Source organism: Suncus etruscus, chromosome 2 (genome assembly GCF_024139225.1).
Source record: "Suncus etruscus isolate mSunEtr1 chromosome 2, mSunEtr1.pri.cur, whole genome shotgun sequence".
Lineage (NCBI taxonomy): Eukaryota > Metazoa > Chordata > Mammalia > Eulipotyphla > Soricidae > Suncus > Suncus etruscus.
The window spans coordinates 138,596,380-138,617,195 of record NC_064849.1 but is presented as its reverse complement, the minus strand read 5'-3'; the positions used below and the strand labels follow the sequence as shown (position 1 = coordinate 138,617,195).

Sequence of the window (20,816 nt, the reverse complement as noted above, 5' to 3'; positions counted from 1 at the left end):
TATCCAGCCCACTCACAGGAGTTTCTGATAAATTTGTACCTGAGTCCCTAAAGGTCACTGCAAGTAGGTCTAGTAAATCACATTAATGAGACATCATCTTCAATAGGTTCTATAAATATTACTACAGTATATTATCATATCACTCTACTAAAATGTTCTACTTTTCTTGAAAAGAGTCCAGAAAATAGTAATGTTAAGTGAAGCCTGCACAGAAAATTGTATACTCATAGTTAAGACTATGGCTCTGTTGACATGAAACAAGCCCAGGAGGAGAAAGGCAGCCAAACTTTCAATTGGAAACATGCTATGAAATAAAACCCAAAATTGTGCATGTCAAACTGAAATAAATATGATCAATAATAAAAATGAAGCAAGGATATTTTCTTCAACACTCATACTTTTATATGAACCACAGTCCATTTCTAGCATTTTTCTTCTGAAGAGGCCCAGTGATAAATTCATCTAGGTCTCTTGCTGGCAGCAGGATGAGATGCCTTTTCCAGAAAGAAATGAGACTTTGTGTCTCAAGCTTCTGTGACAGAGCATCCATGGGAGGAGCACCTCCTCCTCAGTGCTGCTTGCAAGTAGGATCCAATCTGCAAGGACAATTTCCATAAACAAGTCAAGGACAAACCTATAACCCTATCAAAGGCTCTCTTCCATGCACCTCTAACCAAATTGAGGAGTATTGGTGTTTCCTACCCTAACACCTTCTCAGTCCAGATCACCCAGAGACAAAATTTCAGTCAGAGGAACCTCAGAATTCTAGATCTTTATTTAGGTTTCCAACTTAATACATGTTAAAATAAAGTATCACTGATAACAAAACTCATATGAATTCAGTGTTTTATTTCAATGTCTGAGAAATATTTTGCTTACACATATCTAAATTTAAAAATGTGGCCTGAAGTGATCACAGAATCACTTGCTTTTCTGACAATCCCTCAGGTCCTACAAGAATGATCCCTGATTCTGGTAGAACCAGAAGTAAGCATGGAGCATATGTGTGCTCCCAAACCAAACAAAAAATAAGTTTAAAAATGTATGTTTATATATTTATATACACATCTACATGCCCTAGGCATAGATGGCATCTAAAATATTTATGATATATTACAAAGGAATGATTTTTAATGTATTATAAATACTGATATTTTCATATTATTTACAAAGAATTTATATTATTATATTACATAGAATTTATAGATATGATTCTACATATGCAACTTTTTATAACACTATTATGCTACTCCCTAAATGCACTCAATTGAAAATAGATGCCATAGCATTATGATACATCCCATCATTCATTTTAAATACATTATAAACTGGATATTTTATATTTATCTTTGAATTCATATCTAATTCTACTTACCTCAAAATCTTTATCTTAAAGTATGTTCTATGCTTAAAAGCTTTAGCTTGTTCATAGACCAAAAATATGAATAAAGGAGTTTATTTCCTAGAATTTCCTGTGAACATTTGATTCTATATATGAATTTAGATGTTTGATTAAGTTGTAGTTATAATCACTGGTATTACTCAAGGTATCAAAACAAATATATAACATATTTTATAAATTAACAAATATAAAGCAAAACTTTTATTTGAGGGGTTTGAGGGTCACATTTGGTAGTGCTAATGATCTTGGAGGTGCCTGGGGTAATTCTAGAAACTGAACTAGGGCATATGCAAGGCAAGCACCCCTGTATATCTCAGGTTTTAAAGTTTAATATTTTTTGGAAATCATGAGTTAATGAAGCATTTAGTAGATCCTAAAGGTCAATCTATATTCATACGTATTTGAATTCATTTAGTCATGACTCTATGCTCATGGGGTCCCTGTGTTGTTCAGAGGATCAAACCTGCCCTGTTCAAAGCAAAGGCTCTACTTCCTGCTGGCCTACACACTTCCTTACTTTTAAATGTGTTGTAAGTAAAGATGGATTGCTACAACCTGGACGAGACTAAGTGTACTGTGCTAAGTGAAATAAGAGGGATAAAAAACAAATATCAGATGATCTCACTTATATGTGGTTTATAAATGAACATAGTAATGATATTATCAATGAAAACAGACCCTTGCTTGGTTTCTAAAAACAGAAATGAGGCTACTAAGTACAGGTGAGGAATATCTTAAGGAAAAAGGGAGCTCGGTAAGTGAAAATGGATATAAAGACAGTAGAGGAGGGTGGACATTCAGTGGTAGTAGTGGTGTAGGAACTTTGTAAGGCAAAAGCAATGAACATGAAAAGCACCATTTTAAGTCAGGCTATGACAATAATAAGAAAGTTAAATGGAAAAATAAATGGAACCTAAAAAGGAGGGGTTGGGGAGAAATCAGTGGTTTAAATAAAACAGGAGCCAAATTGCTCCTATCATTTGGTGCCCTGACAGAGCAGAGTAATCTGGTAAAGGAGAGGGTAGTTGTGACAGCTGCTTTGAACAGTGGAAGATGCAAAAGGGAAGATGGGAAAGGAGAAAAACAGCTATAAGCAAGCCATTTTACTGGCAGATGAATTTGAAGAGATAGTACATATGGAAGCTGATCTGGAAATTAGGGCCTTTAAAACTCTTCACTCTGAGGACAGAAAGATAATACAGTGGCTGGCTAGGTTCTTGTCTTACATACAGCTGACCAAAGTTTAATCCCCAGCAACCCAGACAGTTCCCTGATCCCTACCAGGAGTGATCCCTGAGCACAGAATCAGAAATAAATGCTTAGCATTGCCAATTGTGACCCCCCAAACCAATAAATAAATATGCATAAAATATAGTAAAACTCTCCATTCTCACAATTTCTTTGGGAAATCTGCATATAACCCAAAGTGAAACATTCCAGTAAGAATACTATTGGTCTTCTCCACTGCTGACACAATAAAAATTAGGGAGGGTTTCCCAAAACATTTTTAAAGCTTTGGAAACAAAATTTAATTAAAATCTAAATGATTTTAACCCTTGAATTTTATTTTAAAAAGGCAGTTAATTTCAATAATTGAAAGGCTACAAATGCTAAAACGTATCAGGACAGTAATAAGCACAACTCTAATCTACATGGTAGGTTTATAATGATTAGATGTAATGCATGAAAAGATAGCAGGTCAGTAATAGAGCCATGCATAAAATGCTCCTCTCAAAATCTTTATTTGCATTTCTATTACTGAAATCATTTCCTAATAATGAAGTTGCCATGAGAGAAGCTCCATTACTAAGAAATCACTGTTACAGAAACAACATTATTAAAGCATTGCTATGTACAGGAACTTTTATTAGGATGATACAAGTTATATATCATTGTAATAAAGCTTCCATTATAATCCTAATTGCATAAAGTTGTGTTTGACTATAGCAATGCCAGAGCTGTAGGACTTTTAATAAAGTATCAAAATAATGTTTTGGTAATAGGATTGTTTAGAATACTAATACTTTAGGGAAGGCTGAACTATCTAATAGATGATGTTTATGTCACTGGTTATACACATGCTATCAAGAATAAAAAGGGGGGCTATCTCAATAAAATCCAAGAAAAAAAAAGAATAAAAAAGGAATGAAGCAAAATTAACCTTCATGTATCTAGGAACATGCAGCATATAAATGTATCCATTGAGGCTACAAACCTGTTGTCTTTTATATACAAAATCAGTACAACTAATTAACTTACAAATAAAAGATGCAAGTTACAAATAGAGGGATGTAACCAGGATTATTAAAAAATTTCATGTTCAGAGACAGACAGTTAATATAGTAGGCAGAGCATTTGTCTTGCATGAGGCTGACCCAGGTTTAATCTCTGGCAGCCTTGCCAGAATGATCCCGGATCACAGAGCCAGAGTAAGCACTGAGCACCAGTAGGTGTGGTCCAAAACAAACAAACACAAAAGTTTAATGTTCAGTATATGGAAAGCTGGCAGTGTAGAGTCAAGTACAAACTATATATACTCAGAGACATGACTTGTGAATTATCTTAGATCAGTCATTGGAAAATAAATGAGTGGTCAGTATGTGTGAGAGAGAATAGATTTACATAACATGGGTGACTCATTCTAAGATGCTACTCTATGCAGTCAAATGCTCACTACAAAGAATGGTGAGTGCAGTTAGAGAAATAACTACACTGAGAACTATCATAACAATGTGAAAGAGTGAGGGAAGTGGAAAACCTGTCGAGAGTACAGGCGGGGGTAGGGTGGGAGGAGGGAGATTTGGGACATTGGCCATGGGAATGTTACACTGGTGAAGGGGGTTGTTCTTTACATGACTGAAACCCAACTACAAGCATAACTGTAATCAAGGTGTTTAAATAAAGGTATAAAAATTAAAAAGTGTAATGTAAGTATATTACATATATTCATGTATAGGTATTATATTCATATGTATAATACATATATTCATATGTAATATATTACACATGAATGATAAAATGATATTTTCTGTGTTGTCAGAAATTAGTATCAGACTTAGTTTCATTAGGAACTTTTTCAGCACATTCCTTCAAATGTTGGTTTTTGCATTTACTCTAAAGGAGCTTAAATATTTGGCTGTTCCGTTCAGAAAGATTTTACAGTTGACCACCAGAGATCGCCAGAGAGCCATCCAGACTTCGCAGACAGGGAGAGGCTGCTTAATATACTCACTGGGAGGGAATGAGCAAAGAGGCACCAAGTGCTCTAAAATGGGGAAGCTTCAACATAGGGTAAGGAGGAGCGACCCTGAGGAATGGCACTCATGTAACCATATCCATCATCAAACAATGGGACCAACATAGTTTGTAGTTTAAGTCTACATGTAGTAACTGGACTGACTTGGAATCTGCTTTCAAAGGAAAGTGCCTTCCCACCTTTAAGATGGAGTCTCCTTTCACAATTCCTCCCTGCCCCTCACCTTCCAGATATGATGAACAGCTCAGTGGGGTAATTTAAAAGTCAGAGCATTCACTTTTCCCACTGACTCAGCTGTTCAAAGGAAAATAGGGAAATTATCTCAATGAGCACCAAATATTTGTGTTATCCAAAGAGAATGAACAAGAAATATATTCATTGGTTTGGCCAACCCAAACCGATTTGTACTAAAACGAGATTCTCTACTTTTGAAGCACCAACAAAATAACAAAATTTGAACCTCTTCACATGGAAATGTCTGACATTGAGAGCAAAATTGGTTAACTAAATACCTGCAAAAAAAAAAGGTACCCCCCCCAACTATTTGAAGAATTCTTAAATTCCCTGAATGTAAATAGAAATCTGAAGAATGGGGTCAGAGAAATAATACTGTGTGTGAAGTACTTAATAGGCTTGAACCCCAGCATATGGCTTTCTGAGCATCATCAGAAGTGATTTCTGAGTACAGAGCTAGGAATAAGCCCTAAAAACCACCAGGTATAGCCCAAAACAATAAAAAAAGGGAAAAATATGTGAATTCTGATAATTTTTAAAGAAAAAGTATAATCTCAGCATTCATATAAATTTTTAAATAAAAATTCACCACTATGCTCATAATTAATCCTTGATGATGGTGGTGAAAGGTTGCACCTTTATTTTTCAGATCAGGACTAGAAAAGCAAGTTCAAATTCTTGTTCTGGCAGAAACAGATAATGTCTGTATGCAAAACTCATATCAACATGGTAATGAATCATGTTGATAAGGTTTGTAATAAATCAATCCTTAAATAAATGTGGTTGATTTCTTTGAGAACTCATTCTAACTTTGCCTCTGCTTTCCTTCTCTTTTCCATAAATACTTGATCAATATCCCTTAGAGTATAACTTTCCTTTTCACACTCACTCCTTGAAGAAATCAGTGCCACTTGGGGTTTCACACTCATTGTTCCTCCAGCTATTTTGTTCCCTTTTCTCCAGTCTCTCTACTCTCCCCCATCTACACAGATGCCCGATTTTTATCATCAGGTATATTAACAGGTTTCTGTTATTCTTGCTCGAAAAACCATTCTTATTATGTCTTGCTTACCAAGTGAGGCTTAGCCCTTTTGATAGTATGGATCCGTTTCCATCTCCTACAAGCACTAGAGCTATGAGGATCAGGTCTAATGTGCAGGATTGTGCTTTTAATTTAGGGTTGCATGTAGACTCTGAAGCCTGAGGCTGTGAAGCATGAGAGGAACCCCAAATCTGAAGAAAAAGTTCAGATTGCATGACCTTTTATTTCATTCCCCTGTAAGCTGGTCTCAAACTATTTCTTTTTAGCCTTCTCTTCATCAGAGCAGCATGAATCAAACAGGCTAAGACAAGAGTGAATGAAGCTTCCTTGAGAACTCAGCACAAGACTGCTGTCTAAGCTCTAAAGGTAGGGCCATGCACAAGACAATAAATGTTCTTCTGAGGCTCATATTTGTTTATTTTAGACTCTTGTTCAAAGGTTTGCTCTCTATTCTCAATAAACATAGCATTTCTCACCTCTGTGCTGGTCTTCCTCCTTGTAAAATGCTCTCATATGGTTCAAAGACAATTTTAAGCCTTTCTCATGTCTGTCTCTGTCTGTCTCTCCCCTTGGATATCTCACAATAAACTCTTCTTAAAATTTCTATGATTCCATATACTACTTTTAGCACTTCTTTGGATCTTATTCTATAATGCATTACTACTGATTGATTCTTCTATGTAATTTGTGTATTATCATGCCATCTTTAAAGAAAGAAGAATCTGCTTCAAGTTGCTGTGTCCTGAGCAATGCTTTCTAGCTCAGTGCCTTCCACACATCACCACTAAATCTCCACTTGTTGTTTTTTGTTGATTGATTGCAAAATATGATATTACTGAGATGATAAAATTTATCTTTTTCAAGGGATCCAGAGAAATTTCAGAGAAATTTTCTCAGCTTGGTAATTGATAATATGACCAAAGTGATATACAACTAAGCAAAGGAGACCAACCTTTGTTATTCATCATTCTGACTGTGAGCCACTGGTTTTCATTCATGGGCATGTGGACAACATGTAATAAGGTTCTTTATATTCTAAAGAAGTTGCTTTTGCCATCTACTTAGGATAGATAAGATACACTCTTATCTGATCTAACCTTCATGTTGATACCTGAAAGTAACAATAAAGGGCAAGGTAAAACAAACAAACAAATAATAAAAGAAAAACAGCAGATGAGTGTGTTATAGGAATGCAACCTTGTATTTTGTCTGGTGCTATTAGTCACTGTAAATGCATTTGCTATCTCTGTCTGCATCTATTACTCTCACCATCATTTCCTCACAAAGTAAACAAATGTTGCTTATAAACTGCCCTACACAGCCTGTCTTTACAGGATTGTCTAACCTACCAGCATGCTTAACAGAATCTAATGCCTTGTTAAAATCAAGTATATGGCATACAAATTACGACTGTATTCTTAGAACTGTATCAAGGATAGTGTGACTAAATTTCTTAAGCATGATGCTTGTTCTCTTTGAAACTTGAAAGAACACTATGTCCTGATTGTTATCCTGGCATGTACAATGCCACTCATGTTTCTGCAACAAGCCAGTTGATGTGCCTTTAAAATTCTAAGGAATATCTTCTACCTACCAAAGCCTCTGGCTATCTCCGTGTGGGTTGTTATTTATCCCTGTGGCAGACTTGTACAAAGTTAAAATCATTACCAGATGGTCCACTGAGTAATGACTGTTTGATGGTAAAATATATATTTGTAGATATATATATATATTTGTAGATATATATATATATATATATATACAGGTGAACTTATCTCTATATAATAGTTATTTGAGCTTATGTTCCATAGTAATCACCTAATGTATTAACTTAGAATTTGGCTAATGAATATTTTATCACCAATTTAAGAAAATATCATTATTAGCAGCAATAGTTAATATTTAGTGTATGGTTACAAACTATACACCTAGATCTACTCTAAATATTTTATATTTATTATTCTACTTAGTCAATGTAATAACTCCAACAAGTATGACTACATTTGTTACCATTTTAAAGATGAGAAAACTAAGGCACAGAAATCAATAGCATTTTCTGAGTTTCACAACTAGTTTAGGAAAACAAATAATTATAAATATCAGTTTTGATATTATGTCATAGTTCTGAATCATTATTTATGATTCAGAATTCTTATTTATAAAAATAGCTGTTTCAACTTGATAGATTGTTGTATCATTAGATGTACCCTGTTTTGCATATCAGAGGAAAAACTCAGATGGTTTATAGGAAGATACCCCACACTAATAATTCTGTATTTTCCTCTGTTCATACTAGGAATCTTTTTTTTATGCTAGGAATTTTTACCTATATACACATTCAAAAAAATTATATGTCCTAAGAAGTTAGTGGTGAACAGTAATTTGTCTGGTTTGGTGGTGATCCAGCTAAATCAAGCACAAAATCCACAGAATTCTGGGGAAAGGATACTAGTCAAAACATCACAGATATTTTCTCTGATAGCTTCTGCTTCTCTAACATAAGAAAAAAATTCTCTAATCAATATCACATTTGGCCTACTTCAAATATGACCTTTAATGTAGCTCTGATACAAGCTTCTCTGCTAACATAGTCACTACAGCATAACATTTCTTTGGTGACTATTTTAATGTGAAAGCAGAGTCAGGGCTTCAAACTCAATGCAAAGTTTTCTGACTATATACTGGTCACCAGTTCTCTGTAGCTCCTCTATATTCCTTTAGCACAATCTTTCTCAAGTAGTCAAGACAGCCCCTGGGTAGTGCTGGAACCATCCACTGGGCATTGGTAGCCATGGGTACAATTGTTACAAGTGCTTTCTGTTTTCTTAAAGAAAGCTGACTTGCAGGGAAGCAATACGTGATTTTAATTTTTTTTTCTGAAAAGGTGGTAGTAAGTTCTCTTTTGAAGTTTGAAAATTTTGGCTATTAAAATGTCTAACATTCACTTGTTACTTAGTGTTTGCTGCTTTCATTATTTTTATTTATTTTTGCATGTTTCCATCTCATTGGCAGCACCAGGTATTTGGACAATATCTATATCGTGGATTCTGAATCCTGTCTAATCAACAGATGCTGATTTGACTATTGAATATTTTTTCTTCCATTGGAAAAGTCTCAGGAGGAACAGACATCAAGACATGTGCATGAATGACCTTGTCCCTGAGACAGATCATCTGATACCTTGAGTATTTTGTAAATTACTGTTGTGCTTGACATCTAGTCTGCAAATGGCAAACAAAAAAGGTGCATATGTCCTGCCCCATATCCCCTCTAAGAACCAAATCAGATCAATTCTTGTTAATGAACATTAGATCTTTCTTATAATGGCCATCCATTGCTAATGCATATTATTCAGAACAGAACATAGCTTCAGCTGTGAAGGAGGTTGCACTTAAATAGGAGAGAAAAATGTTTGGACAGTTTCCAGTTGTATCCCAATTAGAGAAATGCAGAAGTACCATGAGGGCTAGCCACACTGACTCTGAAAGGATTGCTTCACTGGGTGTGAAGGTGTTCCACAAAGTGAAAACAGAAGCCAAGTTCTATGCATGAAAGAGTATGGTGTACAGAGAGGCCCACAGAGAGATGGAGAATGTGAAAAGAAGATAGACATTGTGTGTGTTGGGGAGAAGGTTAGATAGTGCACTTCCTCAATATTAACATCTTCAACCAAGAATTTTTATCCCCCCCCACCATATTATTCCTTCCCTGCTCTCACCCTATTATTGGCTCACTATAGTAGTCTTCTAGTTGAGGAGAAGTGGAGGGAGGGGAAAAGTTTAAGTGTTTCAAAAGAAGTTCCAAGGGCCAAAGAGAGGACAAGTGACTAAAACATTTGCTTTTTCCAATCCAGGTTCAATCCCTAGTATCCTATATGGCTGGGAGTGGTCCAAAAATAAAACAGAACAAAACAAAGAAACAAAAATAAATTGAGTTTAAGAATACACAGCATATGTTAGAATAAGACTTCATGACAGTGGCTCTATTCCACTCTGCCCTTTCCAGCTACCAGACCTACCAGACACCAGCACTAAGGCTGACTGGGGTCTGTTCTCCAGTGAAGCCTTTTGGATTCTGCTCACATTGCTCAGTTGCTCTTCTCCCTTCCCCATGAGTATGATCAAGGGATTCCTCTTTAACTGAAGGGTTACTCCATTTACTAGTCCTATGCTCATTCTCCCTGGCAGTAAAATCCTCTATGCCATTCCTGTCAATTTAGATACCTCCATGGTAGTTCTAAACTTATTATTTTGCAATGGCAGGGTTCACAAAATATAAATCTTCTGAGAATTAGAATTGTGTATTAATTTTGTTCCAATTATCATTGCTGATAATTAGTGCCTACATATAATAATTGTGAATGGAAAAAAAAGAGAAAATATGAATTACAGGTATAGTAAGACCACAGATCATAAAGCATATAAATCCAATAGTTTAGCTGAAATCAGTTTGTCTACAGTGATACTCCCATATAGGGCAAGCCTGATTAGGATATATCTAACAGAATATTGAGGTGTTGCAAAGAATTACACAAGCATCCTCATGGGGCTAGTGACCAAATTAGTGTTTGGGCTGCTAACTTGACTTCCTAGTGACAAATCTACACAAGAGTATCTGGTGAATTTCTTCCTACTCTAATACCACAGAAATCATAGAGGACTATGAGTTATAAGACTATTACCTGCCAAGGTTTTGTCTCTGGAGAACCTAGTAAACAGTCAGTACCTATTAAATGTTTACTATTAATACAGCCTTTTCTCTCAAAGAGATGAGAATCAGTGAAAGCACCATCCCAGCATGCTAATTAATTCTCTGTGTGAAAAGAAGTGCTAATCTCCATTTTAAAGCATCAATCATGAAAAATAAACTGAAATGTGACCAGATTTTAAAATGCTTCTTGTTCTAAAATCAGATGTAAATGAAAGCTTCCAGGATTCTGTAAGAGGCGATTATGTGGAGCAAAGAAACCCCATTTAAACTCAATCTTCCAGGAAACTTTAAAATACTTTTTCCAGTTTAAAACTGTTCCCTAATATCATCCTTCATGTGCTTTCCTTGTCTAAGAAGCTTTGCTCTATAAAAATTTATCCCAATTTCTGAGTAAATTATTACAGAATTTCCCAGAAGCATTAGCGATGGTTCCTTAGCAACTGTTGATATGCCTCAAAACAACCTGAGACAATCTTCTCTGAGATGTGGAGTTTCTCCCTCTTTCCACAATATGGCACAAAAGATTCGTGTGGCTAAAAATAGCTCCCAATACATATTTTTAAAGTTGACGGAGTCTTAATGATTTAAGGCTTCGATATCACAGCTATGGGTAGGTGCACCTCAACAACAGTATATCAAAGGGATATGTGTAGAGGGATTTTCAAATCTTTTTCTTTTTTAATCACACCATTAACACTCTTGACATTTCAGAAATAATGTTTATCGATTTTGGTGTTAACACTCCCATAAATTAAGTGATGTAATGGACGGGATTATTGTGCTACCATAAAGAACGTGTCATTCAGATTGTTAACTACTACATATTAAAAAAAAACAGACTCTGGGTTCAGTAAAGATAGCCCTAGATATGGATAGTAAGCAGGATATAAGAAATTGAAATATTTTAGTGAAGATGTGTCTGTTCTCACTATTCTCTCCTGACTAGTGGACCAAAAACTATTGACTTATTTAATAAAAGCAAGCTACCGTATTAGTAGTCTTTATTCCACCTGCACATTGTGCATATGTGCACGTGTGCATCCATAGATATACACACCGAAGATGGAAATGTGACAAATTCAAAGTTATTTACCCTCAAAGAAGTCAGTATAATAATAAGTATTAGAAATGAAGGGTAGAAAAAGCGTTTAGAATATGTTGTAGAAAAGAATCACTAATACAGGAAGCTAAAACAACCCCTAGGAGACTGTAAGATTCCACAAAGAACTTGATTTTTTCACTAGAAAACGAGTTAGAATCTATATGAAAGCTTATATTAGGCGATAGGGGCAGGACAAATCTAAAGATGTCAAAAATCACTAGTAATGGATAGATGGTGTGTGTGTGTGTGAGAGAGAGAGAGAGAGAGAGAGAGAGGGAGAGAGAGGGAGGGAGGGAGAGAGAGAGAGAGAGAGAGAGAGAGAGAGAGAGAGAGAGAGAGAGAGAGAGAAAGGGAGGGGGGGTTATACACATGAGAGAAGGACCAGAAGGGAGAAAGAATTAAAGAGGGAGATGAGGGAAAGGAAGAAATCACACGTGTGGGATAAAATTTGTACTAATCTCCAGTGTTACTATGAGGAGTAGCTCAGTTCTTGGATGTAACTAAGCAACCATGCTATGATGATGACTGTCATCACTGACACCTCTCCAATTTCCATATTGGACACCGAGTTTCCCTGGAATTTAGGTAACTTACTGAAGGTCATAGATACTAGCAAAGGTCCATCCAGAAACAGATCTTTAACTGTAAAGTTCATGACCTTTCCAATTTCACTAATAGGCCTAGGGCATTCTTCATGAAGTAGTATTTACTTCTATGAATGGGTTTCAAATACAAAGAGAATCTTGTGGTTGTTGCCACCTTCATTCTTAGAGTTTTAAACTCTAATAAATCTAATGAAAAATCCTAATAGAATGAGTTTTATTGGCTAGCCACATTAGAATAATCTATTGCTGGACTAAGACATTTCCTGGTCATAGGGCAAGTGGCTTTTTGCTGAAGTGTTGCCAGTCTGTCATTGATCTCCAGTTCTATACATATCCAATTAGCATTCTTGGAGTCACACAAGCTGTTGAGGTAACCAACTTATGTTACTTTAAAATAATAAATATTGCTGTGGATGTGATGAATAATTTTTCCCTATCAGAGCATCAAACTCCATTCATTAAAGAATCCATCAAAAAAGTCTGGATATAAATTACTTACATGTGTCTGTGTTCTGGTTTGACTCTGAAGAAGGAAAGTTACTTGAAAATAAAAGGGCAGAAGATTTATTTTTAGTACAGGATATACTTAGAGTTAATAGTCCTAAGCCACTGTGGCTCAGGGCCAGAGCAAAATTCACTAATTTGAATTTCTTTTTTGTTGCCCTTCCTCTTGACTCTCAAACAGACAGGCTAATAAGCAGTGGCGACACAACTAGGATCTACAGAATATTTCTGCAGTTTCTATTTTCTAAATCATCAAGCTGTTCTATAGTTTTATAGAGCAGTTTTTCAATTGTTGAGGATCTTTCTGCAGAAAGGCAATTTGATTTCTATCCTTAGCTTTTCGATTTTACATTCCATCATAGCTAAACATTGATTAAGCCTGCTGCAATCTCCTCTTTTGTATTTGGGTCTCTCAGAAGAATTCTCAAGAGGTCATTATTTATTACATTGTAATAATCTGGAAATACTTTTAAAATATGGTCCATGTAGGTGCAGTGTTGTCTACATTTAACCTTTGTTCTTATTTCAGGGAAAAGATGCAGTGATGTTTCTTAATGTATATGACATTATTTGAATTTTCCCTAAAAGCTATCTAAGTATTAAAAGTCTTTTTCAGAATGCCATCTTTTAAAGAAGTCTGACAGGTAGTGTTTCAAAATGACTCAAAAATCCTTTTCTCCTGTATGTGCATCTCACTATATTTGGCTGAACCTAAGATTTGCTTAGAAGAGATAGAATTTGGTCAGAATGATGGGATATCATTTCCATGATTAGGCTATAAAAGGCTGTGATTCCTCACTTAACACACTTTCCCTTTCACCCTCTCACTTCCTCCTTCTGATTGAGACATAGCATTGCCATGAGATACCCACTAGCATAGGCTCACTTTTAAGGAGCTTCTGTCCCACAGTCTGTGAGGAAGTGAGTCCTGCCAGCAATTTCAGAGTAAGCTAGAAAGTGGCATCCCAATAGGAAAGCCAGAACCAGAGGATCCAGTTAAGACTCACTGAAGTTCCTAGCCTACAGGAAATGAGAAATAATAGAAGTTTTAAGCCATTAAATGTTGGGAGTAATTTTCTATACAAAAATAATGAATCGATGCTATAGAATACACCATGACAACATTCATATTCTTTAATAAAAACATCCTTAATGAGAACCAGGAATGTGGTGGAGAATGAAACATGAATACAGTCATTGTCCTCTGCACCTAGAAGATTACATGTGTGCCAGTTTACATTTATTTCCCACAGAAACTTTGAAGATTGTTCAGAACTATTTGACACGAGGGTTCCTTTGAGGAGATATGCTCTTTCCTAAAAGGGGGCTGGTAAGCATAGGTTGACTGAACAATTATCTCTGGTTACAAATAACTGACAAAGCTCTCTATATACTTGTATATGTAGGTAGTGATATGTTATTACTCAGGCTCTTTTACACATGAAGGATAAGAATAGTCCTTGAATAAATTTTTCTCATAATTAAAAAACATCCATTAGTCTAATCATAATAGTAATTATAATAGGAATCCAATTATAATTGTTGCAAAAACAATGCAACTGCAAATCTTTTTGTAAATTAGTAGTCTTAAACTGTGTCTACTAAATTACTCCTATCAAGCTTACAAAATATGCCACATATAGCTTGTTATCTTGCCCATTATTTTCATTCCATTTTACCTACCAAAAAAAGTCAACTAGATTCAGGTTGTCCTAAATTTTATGGCATATTATTTTGGTGGTAAATATCAGACTTTAGAAATATATTGTTTTGTTTTGTTTTTTGTTTTCGGGCCACACCCGGTGACACTCAGGGGTTACTCTGGCTATGCACTCAGGAATTGATCCTGGGTTGGGGGACCATATGGGACGCCAGGGGGTCAAACTGCAGTCCATCCTAGGCTAGAGCAGACAAGGCAGATGCCTTACCCCTTGCACCACTGCTCTAGACCTATAAATATAGTTATTTTAGAAAAATTTTATACCCCACTTTTGAAATATATTGTCATTCATATTTTAATAGCTATATATTTTAAAGAGGTATACAAAAATTACCACATGGTGGAGAACAGTTTTGAGTAGACAATCTATTTTTCAACGACCAGGATGCTCAATCAGGCCAATGAGTAGTTTAGGCAGTACATAGTGGTGAAATGAAACGAACTCAGGAATAAATTGGTGAAATAATTTACAAATGTGTGAGATAAAGTGTATTCAAATGCTACCTATACTGACCATCTTTAAGTACAAGGTAAAGAGTGCAATTCTGGTTTCAAAAGAATGTGTACTTCACTCATTCAGAAAGAATATGTCAATAAAATAGAATGAGCAGTGCTCGCTTCGGCAGCACATATACTAAAATTGGAATGATACAGAGAAGATTAGCATGGCCCTTGCGCAAGGATGACACACAAATTCGTGAAGCATTCCATATTTTAAAAAAATAGAAAGATCAGAGTTCAGAGGAAATGAAAGAAAATTTTGGCACTGCTCACTTATCATAATCCAGAAAAAGAATTCTGCAAGTATTTATCCATGCATTAAAGACTGCATTTAATCATGAGCAAAAATATGAACTGCACTCACAACAAGAGTAGGCCAGATTACCATCTAGTCATAGTCCAGTTGGCAACAATATGCATGATATTGTTGCTACAGTAAGTTTGATGTTACCTAAAAAATAATCAAACTATTTTCACTCTGCTTCTAGGCTCTCATAAAACAATATTCTCATTAGACATTAGCTCTCAAGAATCAATGTTAAATGGCTACACAAGTAGTTATAACTCATAGGTTAATACACTGACAGTCTTAAATTTCCTAACCAGCCAGCCTCATTAGTCTGGTTATTATTGACCAAAAATGTGAAACTAGGTTGTGACCAAGAAAGGAGAGCCATCAGTAGAACTGGGATAAGTTTCTGGAAATAGGGTAGAGAGAGAACAAGAAAAGCTATGATGACGAAAAACCTCTCTTTTGCCCAAAAAATAACAACTTTTGTGAATCATATAAGGAAAGTCTAATATAGAAATAAGACTGATAACTGTCAAAATTTTTGACTTAAGATTAAAAATAAATAAACTATGGAGAAAAGATCAGAGGCAAAAATTCAGGAATACGTGTGATAAAATATGGCTAGTGTTTTATTTTTGAACTGAGAAACACTAGTGTAGTGAAATCATTCATTGAAACGAAGATGGCCTGGTGAGAGAGAGGGTAGATTTTGGAGGGAAAAATCTAGCTTATCTGAGCTGCCTTATATTTGAGGTGCCGTTAAACTATCACACAGGCTATATGTACTGCACAGGAGTGTCTACATTGGTTTTAATTTCAGAGTCACTGACTTATAAAAAATTATAGACATAAAACTAGATAGAATCACTTAGGAAACAATCACATATACGAAGCTCTGGGGACATTTTAATCTTTGTAGGTCTAAGATACACAAAATAAACTCAAGAAATGGAGTTGCTAGAGCAAAGGGCAAATAAATGCACACACAGTTTTCTCTATACACTGTAAAATGGACCAGGATTGTACCTGTTTTCTCCCAACACAGTATTGTATGACCTTATTTATACCCTCTTACTCTACTCAATCCAATGTGCTTTCAAACTTTTATGCCTTTGCTAATATAAAAGGTTATATTATTAAAGGGGGTTTTCATTTGCATTATTGTCTTATACACAGATTTGATTATCTTTTCTAACATTCAAGTCACTTGCTGTTATCTCTCTTTAAAGGTTCATTATCTCTGATGGGAAAGTATCCAAAGATTGTGGAGAATAAAGTGCTGGCAGAGCCAGTGGAAGGTAGTCATAATGAGGTAAATGAAAAAGTGCAGGAGTCACATTCTAGAGAAAGAAATTATTTAGAATCCAGGGAACAAAGCTAAGGTTAGTGTTGGAAAAAGTTAGGTGCACTTTCCCTAGGACAACAGGAATAAAGTACATGGGCACAGATACCAGAGGATCACACACTGATAATTGACAAGAGATAACACTCTCCTGTTTACACCTGCCTTCATATGAGATCTGAAAGGGGAAGGCAGGAGAGGAAAGGTCTGAATCTTGTCATTGGGGAATGGCAAAGGGAATATGCTAGAGGAGTACATAGAATGGGAAGTCTACATGTCTTTTTGAGATTTGGGTCATTTAATTGAAGTATGTCCTGTAAATGTAAAGTGAACAAAATATGACAGAGATAAAGGCTAGCAAGAATGCAGGCAATGCTTATGAGGAGGAGTCCTACAAATTAATCCAGGAAAATAATCAGGAGAGTACATGTTGAATTTGCCCTGGTCTCAGAAATGCCGGAGATTTTACATAAAGCTAAAGAAATCCTGATTTGGGGGATGGGCAGGAAATAAAACCTAAAGGGGAAGCAAGATACTTTTGAGAGAATCAAGATTCCTGTAAAGAAAATGGCAGAAAGAAAATTTCAGTGAGGGGCCCGGAGAGATAGCACAGCAGTGCTTGCCTTGCAAGCAGCCGATCCAGAACCTAAGGTGGTTGGTTCGAATTCAGGTGTCCCATATGGTCCCCCGTGCCTGCCAGGAGCTATTTCTGAGCAGATAGCCAGAAGTAACACCTGAGCACCACTGGGTGTGACCCAAAAACCAAAAAAAAAAGAAAGAAAATTTCAGTGAAAGGCAGAGATTGTGAGAAAGCATTCCCTAGGGTAAAGAAATTCTAGAGAGCACAGTGAAAGGTTGGCATAGAAAGTGAATTGGATAGCAAAGTCAGGGATGAGGAAGGACAGAAGAGAAGGAGCATGAGAATCAAGGAAAGGTTAGATAAATGAAGACATTTATTCCTAGGGCAGAAACAATGCAGAACTTATACATTATATATAAGAAATACTAAAATCACAATACAGTATAAAATATGAAGCAATGAGGCCAGTTCTATAAATGTAAACTTTAAAATACTCCACAAAAAAGTAAATTCTTAGCAGATAAAATTGCAACCAGCTCTCCTTGGACTTAAGATTTTAGGAGTTCATTGTGCACTATGAAGAGAGTGTTTTACAACTGGGAGTTATTATGCTGAAATTAAAACCCGGAAGTTTTCTTTATGATGATAAGCTTTCTTATCTTTATAGGAGAAATTTTAAATTCTAATTAAACTTCTAAATTAACCTAAATAGAAGCCCAGCTGATTTAATAGAATCCTAGATTTTCAAATTACATAGAATCCTAGATGTCATCTAGTTCAAACAACCTCATCCTAAAAGAAAAAGTAAGACCTCCGCTCTGCAAATGTTCCCACTTCAGCAGCTTCTCAGCATGTATTCTTTAATTCAAGGTTCCCCAAAATTATTTGGCTTTCCTTCTTCTACCTTCTTTAAACTAACAGAAAGTGCCTGACCCCAATGATCCATGACAGTGATAGTGGTTGTGGTGGGTGTTTGGTATCATACATGTTGGGAAATACTTTGTGTGTGTGAGAGAGTGAGAAAATTAGATAAAATTCTATTCTTTTACAAATAAATCACTTATTTATTATAGTTTATATAGTTATTATAGTATTATAATTCATAGTACCAATATACAAAATAACTATACCCAATCCCACCAAAGTACCAGTGTCTCTACAGCACTGATATTCTGATCTTCTTTCCACTATTTGGCGCCTGCTTTTGTATTTTAGAGGCCAGGGTTTCTTATTGTTTAATAATAACTATTGCCATTTTGTCTCTTTATATTCCACAGCTTTAACCCTTGTCCTATTTAAAATTTGGCAGCCCTAGGGCTCTTTTCTTCCTAACTCTAAAAGAGAAAAATATCTGTGCCCAGAGGTGGCAAAGGTGTGATCTCTCTCACAGCCAATTCCAAACACTTCACCCAATTTCCTCATATCCTTATCTTCTTCCAAAGTCCTTGCTCAGAGGCCAGAGTGATAACACAATGGGTAGCCAACCCAAGTTTGAACACCAGCATATTTCATATAGTCTTTCGAGTCTGCCAAGAGTAATTCCTGAGAGGATAGCCAGTAGTAACCCCTGAGTTCTTCTGGGTGTGGCCCACCTCTCCCCCCAATACAAGTCCCTGTTTGTATGGATTCCATGTATTTGGGGAAAGACTGGTATGAAGACATCAGAAAAGTGAGAAACAAGCAAACACTTATGATTGTAGAGCAACCAACAGCAGAAGGAAGCCAGGCTCATGTGTCCAACAAGTCCTGTTGTAATGTTTATTTTGAAACTTCAGGATAAGTCAAGGAAGAGAGACTTGGTAAGCACAGTGAGCAACTGGAAAGGTTCAAAAGGTTACATTCAAAAGTTAGACAGCAGGAAACAGATCTGTCCTTATTTCATCTGAAGTCCAGCCTAGAAACATCTCAATTCTTAGCTAGATCAATGTGATCAGAAATTGCTAGTTGCCTTAACCAGCTGCCTGCCTGAAACAGAAATAAATCCTTTCTTGGAAGAAAAATAAAAGCTATTATCAGGGCCTTAAATTATTCTCTTATACATTTTTAAAATATGGTCAAAAACGGCTTCTTAAAAAAATAAAAACTGGGGGGCCGGAGAGATAGCATGAGGGTAAGGCATTTGCCTTTCATGTAGAAGGTCTGTGGTTCAAATCCCAGTCCCCTGAGCCTGCCAGAAGCAATTTCTGAACATAGAGCCAGGAGTAACCCCTGAGCACTGCCAGGTATGACTCAAAAACAAAAAATAAATAATAATAAAAATAATATATAGGTATGTCTATATTTTACATATATGCATAACCATGTGTATATGAAAACATTACCAAACCCAAGAGAAAAAAGCAGACAACAAAAACACCCACATGATCCAGATACTGAGATTAGTAGACATATTTCAATTTAAAAAAAGTATTCACTTCCTGGTGTTGGGAGCCAGATCCTTTGAAATATAGCTTAGCATAAGTACAGCCATTTTGCCTCAGACAGATATTTTGCCTCAGCATTGCCCTTAATCTGAACTCAAGCTGTGTACCTGCCAAATGAGCAGGAGTTGATGCAGACTGCCCTGCAAGAATTTGACCACACAGGAAGGCTTGTTATATAACTACGGTATATGCTTGCAGGAGGTATGCTGGCAAAGCATTGTGATTTTTATAAATACATCTAGAGATTGCATTGTTCATGTAACCACCCACTATTGTTCACTCCCTATAAAAGCTTCTTGCTTGAAATAAAATTGACACCTTGATCAGCATCCTTGTCTTGGTGTCCCTTTTCTCCCACCCTTCTTTCTTTCAGGTAAAAGTCCTTTACATGTCCACGAATAACTGTGAGCCGCAGGCCGGCTCATCCTGGGACAATGAAAAACTTTGAGATTAGACAACTTAGTATATCTGGAACCTATAGTTAGGATTACAGGATGCTTCATGGAAAGGGATAGCCTTTTTTTAAGCCAAAGTTTTTTTCTTTCTATTTCTCCCAAATTTTGCTGAGCCTATGCAAAAAAACTTCCACCCCCTTTTTTATCTTTTAGATTGGAGCTCCCACCTTTTTCACAGAACCTTGGGACATGAATTACTTTGTTTTATCTTATACTTCTGCATTATTTTTATAAAATAAAGAAGGGAAATAAGGAAGGGGGCTAGGGACCAAGTGGTCTCAGGTACATTGATAAGGATAAAAAAGTACAGAAGAAAATATCCAAGTCAAAGTCAAAAACAATAGAATCAAAAGACCCAAACTATAACAATCTAAACTTAAAATGCCCCTGTTATACAGGCAGGCCAGAGTGGAAAGGGTGTTGGTTTAGGATGCACTCTTGGAACACTGGTGGTGAGAGGTCGACACTGGTGGCAGGATTGGCCCTGATTCATGGTATGTCTGAAATACAACTATAAAGAACTTGGTAAATCACAATGATTTCAATAAAATAAAATTTAAAATGAAATGAGTTTTCACCAGAAATGGGAGAAATTAAATCTGTATACCATTGGTAACTGATCTTGTTATTCTTAGTTTAAAGTTTTAA

The 20,816-nt window shown here is 35.9% G+C and overlaps 1 protein-coding gene and 1 non-coding gene across 2 annotated transcripts in view; one reads left to right on the top strand and one right to left on the bottom strand.

Annotated features, from left to right (window-relative positions):
- ATG10 (autophagy related 10) overlaps positions 1-20,816 on the bottom strand; it is a 289,692-nt gene that overhangs the window by 18,500 nt on the left and 250,376 nt on the right.
- LOC126003094 (U6 spliceosomal RNA) lies at positions 15,186-15,292 on the top strand. The gene has a single exon (XR_007493637.1). It is a non-coding gene; the product is annotated as a U6 spliceosomal RNA (small nuclear RNA).